This window comes from Petaurus breviceps, unplaced genomic scaffold (assembly GCF_028583685.1).
Source record: "Petaurus breviceps papuanus isolate PSGF00001 unplaced genomic scaffold, PetGlider_PUasm1.0 175, whole genome shotgun sequence".
Classification (NCBI taxonomy): Eukaryota; Metazoa; Chordata; class Mammalia; order Diprotodontia; family Petauridae; genus Petaurus; species Petaurus breviceps.
In genome coordinates, this window is record NW_027185764.1 from 34,949,110 (window position 1) to 34,959,644 (window position 10,535).

General features: G+C 36.5%; 1 protein-coding gene across 3 annotated transcripts in view; it reads right to left on the minus strand.

Moving 5' to 3' along the window:
• Positions 1–10,535, minus strand: part of EDIL3 (EGF like repeats and discoidin domains 3) — a 629,193-nt gene that overhangs the window by 17,864 nt on the left and 600,794 nt on the right. The gene's annotated exons all lie outside the window — the stretch shown is intronic.

Consider the following 10,535-nt stretch of genomic DNA (forward strand, 5'->3'; position numbering starts at 1 on the left):
AGAGAGAGAGAGAGAGAGAGAGAGAGAGAGAGAGAGAGAGAGAGAGATTGATTTCAGATTCTCAAAGTGTTTTTCTAGAAAAGAAAACCCTATCCCATAGGCCAAGTAGTATCACTAGCCATGTGGCTCCACAAAGCTTTAAAGAGAGGGTTCTGTCAGACCAGAAGACAACAACTCCAATAAGCAAACTACATGAAAAAAAATGACAGACCTTGTTTTTCTTTGCAGTTGTTTCTTCCACTCTTCCTACATGTTTATTATTATTATTATTACTATTATTTCCAATGGTACCCATTCCTTTGGGTCTAAAGTCATGAGTCCTACATTCTTTTGATTCACAGTTGATGGAAGGAGGCAGAGAAATAAAAGAAGGGTGAGTGAGATACCTCCCCCCTTTTTTTCCTTTGGATTTACTATCATATTTCTAGTGGAGTTCAAGAACTCTACTTTTCCTATGGTCTTAATTGCTCTCTTTCTTAAGGGATAACCTTATATTCTCTGCCTATACTTCATGTTTTCCCCATTTAGGTTTTCACTGTATCAGAGAACTTTAGAAAGACAGGAGTTAGAAATAATCTACTCCAAACCAATTTGGAAAAGGAATCTCCTCTATGACATTTACTTCAAACCTCTAGTGATGGGGAATCTCATTGTTTTCACTTTGGGGCACCTCTGTCAGAATGTTTATCTGTATATTTAATTAAAATTTGCTTCTCTGGTATTGCTCCTAATTTTATCCTTCAGTCCAAACCCTCTACCATATGTTTGCCGGCTTTTCAAATACTTGAAGAAAGATCAGGTTCCCATTAAAGTCTTTTCTTCTTCTTCAAGTAAAATAGCCCAGTTCTTTTAAGTGATCATCATATGCCATGGCCACCAATATTTCACCATCCTTCTTGACTTCTCTATATACACTCAGATTTGAAAATGTTCTTAATATTTAGCAGACCATTTGCCACAGAGAGAGGGGGGAAGATCAGTTGATATTGGAAAATTTCTGCTCCATTATTTTCCAGGAAGCTACTTCTCTTATGCAATCACATTTCCAAAAGCCTTGTCTTGAGATATGTTTTCTGGTTAAATCAATGGATGCCAACCAAGAAACTGTGATGGAACAAGGTGTTAACTAGCTTATAGCCAAGAAAGTAAAGAGCAAAGGGACTTCAAAAATTCAGAACCATTGTATTTGAACCATCTCAAATAATGCTTCCTCATTTAGAGTTTAATTAATAGATTTAGAATTGGAAGGAATTTCAGGGATTATGGAGTGCAATCCCTTTATTTTAAATGTAAACGAACCTGGGATAAGAGAAGTTAAAATACATTTCTAAGGTCACACAGGTAGTACATAGAAGAGATGGGATTTTAACATAGGGTCTCTGACTTGAGAGTCCAATCCTTTTCCCACTGCATTGTGTTTCCTTCTATAGTAGCAAATACTGAAACTGGATTGGAATACTTGCAAAGATTAATAATGTTCTTGCCCTCTCTTCTTCTTGTGTGGACTGATTTTACTTTAGAGGGGTAATAACATTTCTGTCCAATGGTTTCTGAAAATATGCCCCAAGTACTTTATTCTTTTCAGTGCCCCTTATTCTGCTTACTGTATCCCATTGATAGTTATAACTGAGGAAGTAGGTGATATTTCCATAAAATAATAAATATTAATGTTTATATATGTCATTACATATGTCCTAAGTTTAATAATTATATTTTATCAATGAATTTTAATTTGGGAATTTCTCTATGTAAAGAAAAATATCCCTCAATATCACTTATGAAAAATTTATTATTTGCCTTCTTGACTTCCTTTCTTTCTGTCTTTAAGACTTCCCTCTACATGGCTTTACATTTGAAATCTCCCAAGAAACTGGAGTTAAGTAGAATGCAGTAGCTCATTTTCTGAAGGTTAAAGAGTTGTCTGACATATATAAATAATTCTGTGCCAACACCTATTCTGGATATCAATTTTAGCTATGCTCATTTAAAAATGTTGATTTCTCCCATAAGCCCTTTTCAAAGTTTAGGTCCTTATTGCTTCAAAGATTTCTTTCCTCTCTAAAATCCCTCATAGCCACTGAAGTTATATGAGGCTTTCATGTTACTTGTCCAAAGATATAAACTCCAAAGGTCCCATAGGGAATGTGTTTGTGCTGTGGTGAAAATGTGAGGGAAAATGGGAACACAGTTCAGTGGACTTGAATAGACCTTGTGGATGCAACAGTGTTTGAATCACTTTAAACTATTAAAATGGTTTTATGAGTTTTCAGAATGAATAACATCCACTCCTACCATTGCCCTCAGCAGAGAACCTAGAGCACTAAAGTTTACTCTTTTTTATCAGATAAAATGGGAATCTTTGACTTCAGGGATTGCTGAAGAGATTGACTTTGTATTCATTGATAAACAAAACTCTTAAGTTAAAAAGTCATGTTTTGTATGTCCCCCAGATCATTGTTGCTTACTGAACTTCCCTCACTTCACCCTGTGGTGCTGATTGAACTGAAGAGCAGAGGGAATGGGAGCCTTAGTGAGGTTACAGCAAAGGTCTTTCTTCACAGGTTGGAGTTGTAAATCATGGTGAGAACAAATCATGGTCAAGGATTGGACAGATGATTTGTGCAAGCTAAAGGGAGAGAGAGAGGCACAAGGCAGTTTCCAAAAGAAAAGGAAAGCAAGGTCCAAATCTAAGCCTGATGTAATGCAAAGGAGACTGGGTGTAGAATTAGAAGACCTAGGTTTGAAATCCAGCCCTATTATTTACTATGCCTTTCCTGATCTCCATTAATTCTAATGCCTCCCCTCTGTTGTTTACAATTTATTCTGCATATAGCTAGTTTGGAAAAAAAAAAGTTGTTTGCGTGTTGTCTCCCCATTAGACTTGGAGCTCCTTGTGAATGGGGACTCTGTGTGCTTTTTTTGTGTCCCCAGTACTTAACACGATGCTTGGAATGTACATGCACACACACGTGTGTGTATACCTATATACACACAAAATATATGTATGCGTACATACATATATATGTATACACACACATGACCCATAGATAGTGCTTAATGAATTTTGGTGACTTGAGTTTCCAGTTTTATTTTTTTTTAAATAAACAATCGGGGTTAAGTAACTTGCTCAAGGCTACACGGCCAGTTATTTCTGGGTGTGGTGCTGAGTATCTGAGCCCGGGATTCGATCTCCAGGTCGTCCCAACACTGGAGCCGGTGCTCTTACTTGCTGTGCTACCTGGCCGCCCCTGAGTTTCCAGTTTGAAGTCTTTTCTCTTCGTTTTTCAGTCACATCCAACTCTTTGTGCATATCACCTACCTCCTCAGCTATAACAATAAGTGGGATACAGTAAGCAGAATAGGGGGCCTTGAAAAGAATGAAGTACTTTAAGCATATTTACAGAAACCATTGGACAAAAATGTTATTACTCCTCAAAAGTAAAATCAGTCCAAAGAAGAAGAGAGGGCAAGAACATTATTAACATTTGGAAATATCCCAATACAATATATATATATATATATATATAATATAACAATTCAACATACATGTATATATGTATATACACACAGACACACATATGAATATGTATCGATTTTATAATGTATTTCTTTCCTTACTTGTAAAATGTAGTGTTGGGACAAGATGCTCCCCAGAACATCCACCAATGGATCATCCACCATCTTTTCCACCAGCTCTCCAATGCTTAGCACAGAGCCAGTGCATGATCCATAGACGATGCTTAATGAATTTGGTGATTTGGCTTTCTAGTTTTAAATCTTTTCTGTTCGTTTTTCAGTCATATCCAACTCTTTGCGATCCCATTTGGGATTTTCTTGGCAAAAATACCAGAATGGTTTGCCTATTCCTTCTCCAGCACACTTTTCAGATGAGGAAACTGAGGCAAACATGGAAAAATTACTTTCTCGGGATCACACAGTTTGTATATAACTGAGGGCATATTTGAACTCAAGAAGATGAATCTCTGACTCCCAGGCCAGCACTGTAATCACTATATTGCCTAGATCTCAGAAACAGCCTGTCAAAAGCTTAGGTATCAAGTTGAGCCTGAAAGGGCAAGTTACCAGATGTGTACCAGTGTCAGGCTAAGAAAAGTTATTTTGATTTGCTACATTCACATTATTTTGGGCTATATCCTTGCTTTTATTCTAGAATTTATATGTGATCAGACAGACTTACCCCATTCTTCCTGAGTTGTGATAACTTGAGAGCTTTGGCCACTGACACACTGATTATTCTCCAAGGAAAGAGCAGAAGTTGGTGTCCTTGGCCTAGCATACTCTAGGAAACCTTTTCTTATCATGTTTGAAAGTTATAATCTCCTGAACAACTTTCTGCATTATTATCTTCCTTGCTTTTAGGCAAAGTCCCACCCAATACAATAAATAACATGTAAGGTGAATAATAATACACAGCTCTCATTTATGTATTGATTTAAGGTTTACGAAGTTGTTTACAAATATCTTATTTGATTCTTTCAATAACCGTGGGAGGCAATACAATTTTTCCCCATTTTACAGATGAGCAAAATGAAGCAGACAGAGGTCAAGTGACTTGCCCAGAGGCACAAAGCTTGTAAGTTGTCTGAAGCCAAATCTGAACTTAGGTCTTCCTTCCTTTCTTTTTTTTTTTTTTAAAGCAATTGGGGCTAAGTAACTTGCTCAAGGTTACATCACCAGTTATGTCTGGGTGTGGTGCTGAGTATTGGAGCCCAGATTTGATCCCCAGGTCATCCTGACACTGGAGCCGGTGCTCTTACTCACTGTGCCACCTGGCTGCCCCTAAGCAATTGGGGTTAAGTAACTTGCTCAAGGTTACACAGCCAGGTGTTTCTGGGTAGGTGCTAAGTGTGTGAGCCCGGGATTCGATCTTCAGGTCATCCCAACTCTGGAGTCGGTGCTCTTACTTGCTGTGCTACCTGGGCACCCAACTTAGGTCTTTCTGACTCCAGGTTCAGTACTCTAAGATAGAAAGAAGTAACTAATGGGAGTGCCAGGTAGCAAGGAAGGTTGTAGGGAGAATTCTGAAATAGGAAGCTGGAGGATCCAAAGACAAACTTAAGCTTCCTTATAACTTTGTTCTTGGCCACCTTGTTCACTTCCCACTGTACACAAACCAATTGAACTTCTGGAAGGAGGCACCTTTGTCCTGTCACTGCCTACTTGGAATACTGAGAAAAGGTTGCAGGTAAGTCACACTGGGATGTTGGAATGGATAAGAGCTATTGTGAATAAGAAATTTTCTTTTGGGAAAGTGGGGGGCATTGAGTTTTTTAAATTTACAAAAAGGAGTTGCATGATTTGAAAGTCAAGAGGAATAATGTGCCTGTGTTTGAAGATGGACTGTGGCAATCAGAATGGAGAAGTGGGGGAGATTCTGGTTGATCTTTGTAAAATTTTCTCTGTATACCTTTGAAAAGCTGATATTCTTCAGATTTGATTTTTGAAATATTGTAACATTTCTTGTGGCATTCAGAATTTAGGAGGAAGACAGTTCAAATGTACAGTCCTAGATAACAAATGACTTATTTTACATTACATAAATCCTTCTGGGAATCCATCTCATGAGATATATTTCCTAAGATCTTTTTAACTTAAGGGGGCTATTCCATAAAAGAAGCTAAGCTATATCAGTGAGCCTTTTCTCTTGGCTTATTGACCTGAGCTACGAAAGAAGATCTTGGGGTAAAGAGCGTCCTGGAATTTGGCTGGTTAGATACAGACCCTTTGGCCCTCCTCAGCTCCTCTTACAATCCTTTACTTCCCTTGGGACTCTGAGTAAACACTACCTTATCCACAACGTTTTGGGGTTTCCCCTAGGCACTAAAATCCTCCTCAAATCACCTTACAGTTATTACATGTGTATTGTATATAACCTTATATATGAAAATGTTGTCTCCCCTGATAGAATAATGTGACCTCCTCAAAGGTAGGGAATTTTATTTTAATTATTTTATTTTATGTCTTTCTATTCTCCTAGACGAGGACAATGTGATGACACACAGTAGATGCTTAATAATTACTTATTGATTGATTGGAGAAAACAGAGAAATCATGCTTATTGTTCTGCTTTACTGATGTTCCAGTCGTATACTGCAAAACCTCAGTCTTGGATCACTCCTGCCATCTACTGCCTTTGTGGCAGCTAGGTGAGATGGTGCATAAAGAGCCAGACCTGGAGAAGAAAGGTCCGAGTTCAAATACGACCTCAGACACTTCCTAGCTGTGTGACCCCAGACAAGTCACTTAAACTCTGCTTGCTTCAGTTTTTTTCAGCTGTAAGGTGGGAACTATAAAAGTGCCTATCTTCCAGGGTTATTCTGAGGATCTAAAGAGATGTCAGTAGAAAGCACTTGGCAGAATGCCTAGCACAAAATGCGTGCTATATAAATGTTAGGTATTATTATTATTACCACCACCACCACCACCAACACCACCACTACTACTACTGCTACTACTACTACTACTACTACTACTACTACTACTACTACTACTACTACTACTACTACTACTGCTGCTGCTGCTGCTGCTGCTGCTGCTGCTGCTGTTGCTGCTGCTGCTGCTACTACTACTACTACTACTCACAAACATGCTATTGTATGAGGGTAGAAAAATCATGCAACTGTTCTAATTGAACACTACAAATTTATGAAACCTAAAGTGGGCCCTCAGTGCTGCTAGGCAATCCTATTATATTTCCCTCATCAGCTTACTATTTCACTTTCCATAGCAGCTCTTCCAAACCTTTTCATCCCTCCCCACATCTGCCATAGCTCCCCCTCACCTCACTCACTCAGCTGAGAGCCTTGTTCCATATTTTACAAAAAATAATTGAAGCCACTTTCTGTGAGCTCTCTTTTCCCCTCTTCCTCATCTTATATCACTCAGAAGCCTTCTGCTACTATCTCCTCCTTCATCCCTTGCACACATGATGAGATGGCCTTACTCTTTACCAAGGCAAACCCCTTTATCAGCTCAAATGATCCCATCATTCCTGTTATGTATAACATATTGCCCCCCTCTGTTATCCCAATTCTATCACTTATTTAATATATTATTTATTTTAACATTATTTTTTATTTGACTTCTGAATTTTCTTGCTCCATCCCACCCCTCCCCAACCCATTAAGAAAATTAAAAAAGTGATGTCAATTATATATGTGAAAACATGCAAAACATATTTCCATATTAGTCACATTGACAAAAAATCCCCAAGAAAAAGAGTGAAACAATTATACTTTAATCAGCACTCAGTTTCTTAAGGTGGATAACATTTTTCATCATAAATCCTTTGGGATTATTTTAATGATAAGAATAGCTCAATCATTCACAGTTGATCATCCTTATAATGAGTGTTACTGTGTACAATGTTCTCCTGAGTCTACTCACTTCACTTTGCATCAGTTCATATAAGTCTTTTCAGGTTTTTCTGAAACTATCCTGCTTGTCATTTGTTACACCACAATAGTATTCCATCACAATTATGCATCACAACTTGCTCAGTTGATGGATGTCCTCTCAATTTCCAGTTTTTTGCCACCACAAAAAGACCTGATATAAATATTTTTATACATTTTCCTTTCTAAAAACATCTCTTTGGGACACAGATTTAGTAATGGTATTGCTGGGTCAAAGGGTATGCACAACATTATAGTTCTTTGATTATAGTTTCAAATTGTTCTCCAGAATGATTGGATCAGTTTAGAATTCTGTCATCAGTGCACTGTTGTTCAGTACTTTCAGTCACATATGACTTCTTCATAACCCCATTTTGGGTTTTCCTTAGCAAAGATACTAGAGTAGCTTGCCATTTCCTTTTCCAGCTACTTTTATAGATGAGGGATTTAAGGCTAACAGAGTTAAGTGACTTGCCTAGGATCACACAGCTAATAAGTGTCTGAGGCCATATTTGAAATTATGAAGATGAGTCTCTCTGATTCCAAATGCAGTGCTCTTTTCACTGCATGGCTTAGCCACCCAAGCAGTGAATTAGTGACTTAATTTTTCTATATCTCCTCCAACACTTTTCATTTTCCTATTCTGTCATATTAGCTAATCTAATAGGCATAAGGTTGTTCCTCAGTATTGTTTTAATTTGCATTTCTCTAATACATAGTTATTTTAGAGCATTTTTTCATATGACTATAAAATAGCTTTGATTTCTTCTTCTGAAAACTGTTCATATATGTTGAACATTTTTCAATTGGGGATTGACTCATAATCTTATAAATTTTACACAGTTCTCTATTTGAGAAATGAGGCTTTTATCAGGCAATGTGCTGTAAATTCTATCCATTTTACTTTCTGTGATCCTCTCTATCTCTTGTGCAGTCATAAATTCTTCACTTATCTATAGATGTGATAGGTAAATATTTCCATGCTCCCCTAATTTGTTTATATATTACTGTTTATGCCTAAATCATATTCCCCTTTATGAGCTTATCTTGGCATACATTGTGAGGTCTTAGTCTGTATTCAGTTTCTGACAAACTACTTTCTAGTTGTCCCAGCAATTTTATTTTTCTCAAATACTGAGTTCTTGTCTCAAAAGCTTGGATTTTATTTTTTCAACTTTATTAGCCACTCCTTTGATTTTCAGGATTTTATTTTGGTGTTTAGTAGGGGATTTTTAATTTGTTCTTTTTCTATTTTTTCAAATTGTATACCTCATTCATTGATCTACTTTTTTTCTGTTTTATTGAAATAAGTACACAAATACACATATATACATACATACATATGTACACATACACACAAAACTTCTCCTAAGTACTGCCTTGGTTGCATCCCATCGATTTTGGTATATTCTCTCATTTTTGTCACTCAATTTAATAATATTATTTTTTGTTTCTATAATTTGTTGTTTGACTCACTCATTTTTTGGCATTAGATGTTAACTAAGATAGATTTCTATATCCAGCTGAGTGTGTATGTCATTCCCCCTTTGAAACAAAACTGATGAGAGGTTCATGTTTTGTCGGCCACCCCTTTCATTTTCTCCACTGTAGAAGCTCTTCCTGATACAACTCTTTCATGTTAGACGTTCAGGTTCCCCATTGTTTCTTTCTCACTCCCTTTCTCCCAGTGCATCCCTCTTTCTTACCTCCTAAATTTTTTAGGTATCATCTCCCATTCAAATCACACACATGCCCTCTGTCTACGTATTCCTTCTAACTGCCTTAATAACGGTACAATTCTTAGGAGCTACAAGTATCATCTTCCCATTCAGACATGTAAACATTTTATCTCTTTTGCCTTCTGGAATATCATATTCCAAGTCCTCTGCTCCTTTAATGTGGAAGCTGCTAAATTTTGTGTGATCCTGACTGTGGCTCCATGATATTTAAATTGTTTCTTTCTGGCTGCTTGCAGTATTTTCTCCTTGTCCTGGTAGCTCTGGAATTTGGCGATACTATTCCTAGAAGCTTTTCTTTTTGGAATCTCTTTTAGGAGGCAATCAATAGATTCTTTCAATGTCTATTTTACCCTCTAGTTCTAGGATACTGGGGAAGTTTTCTTTGATAAGTTCTTTTAATGTGATGTTTAAGCTTTTTTTTTTTTAAAGACCTTCAGGTAGTTCCATAATTCTTTAATTTTTCTTCCTTAAAATTTTTTATAAATCAGTTTTTTTTCACATTTTCTTCTATCCCCCCCCCCCCATTCTTTTGCCTGTGTTTCATTTCTTCTGGATGTCTTATGGGGTCAATGGATTCTACTTGGCCAATTTAATATTTAAGGATAATTTTCTTCAGTGAGATTTTGTACATCTTTTTCCATTTGGTCAATTCTGCTTTTTAAGGAGCTCATCTGTTCTTTAGTTAATTTTTGCATTTCTTTTACTATTTGGCCAATTCTGTTTTTTTAAGGTATTATTTTCTTCAGTATTTTGTGCCTCTTTTACCAAGTTGTTAATTGTCTTTTGTTCATTTTCTTCCTTTGTTTTCATTTCTTTACCTAATTTTACTCTACCTCTCTTATTCAATTAAAGATTTTTTGTGAGTTGCTTCAAGTTACTTCTTGTTGGATTTCTTTTTTTTTTGAGAATTAAAGAAAATTCACATTTTATTTAGAATGAAATAAGCTATACAAAAATTGCTTTTCCTCACCAAAAATAACAGTAATGTTTTTCTTATTACTTACTACTAGATAAATCACAAAATCCTAATTTGCCAGTTGTCCAGGCTAGGTTTACAAGTCAAGACTAAACATGGAAAAAAGGCAGAATAAACACAAACTAGGTCTGTTTTTTTTTTTAATGTTTGTGAGTTTGGCTTCCAGTTCATAGAACAGAATGTTTCATGTATACCTGTGAAAAGTTCGTGAAACAGTTACTGTGGATCCCCAACAGAGGAATGTAAACCACAACAATAACTCATTTATGAGGAACAATATTGACTATCACTTAAATTTTAAGTGAACTCATTCATTTACATTCACTTGATGAAGTCAGAATTGACATGAAAATGTATATGAGGTCATGGTTTGGGATAAACTCTTCTCCAATATATTTTTTTGCT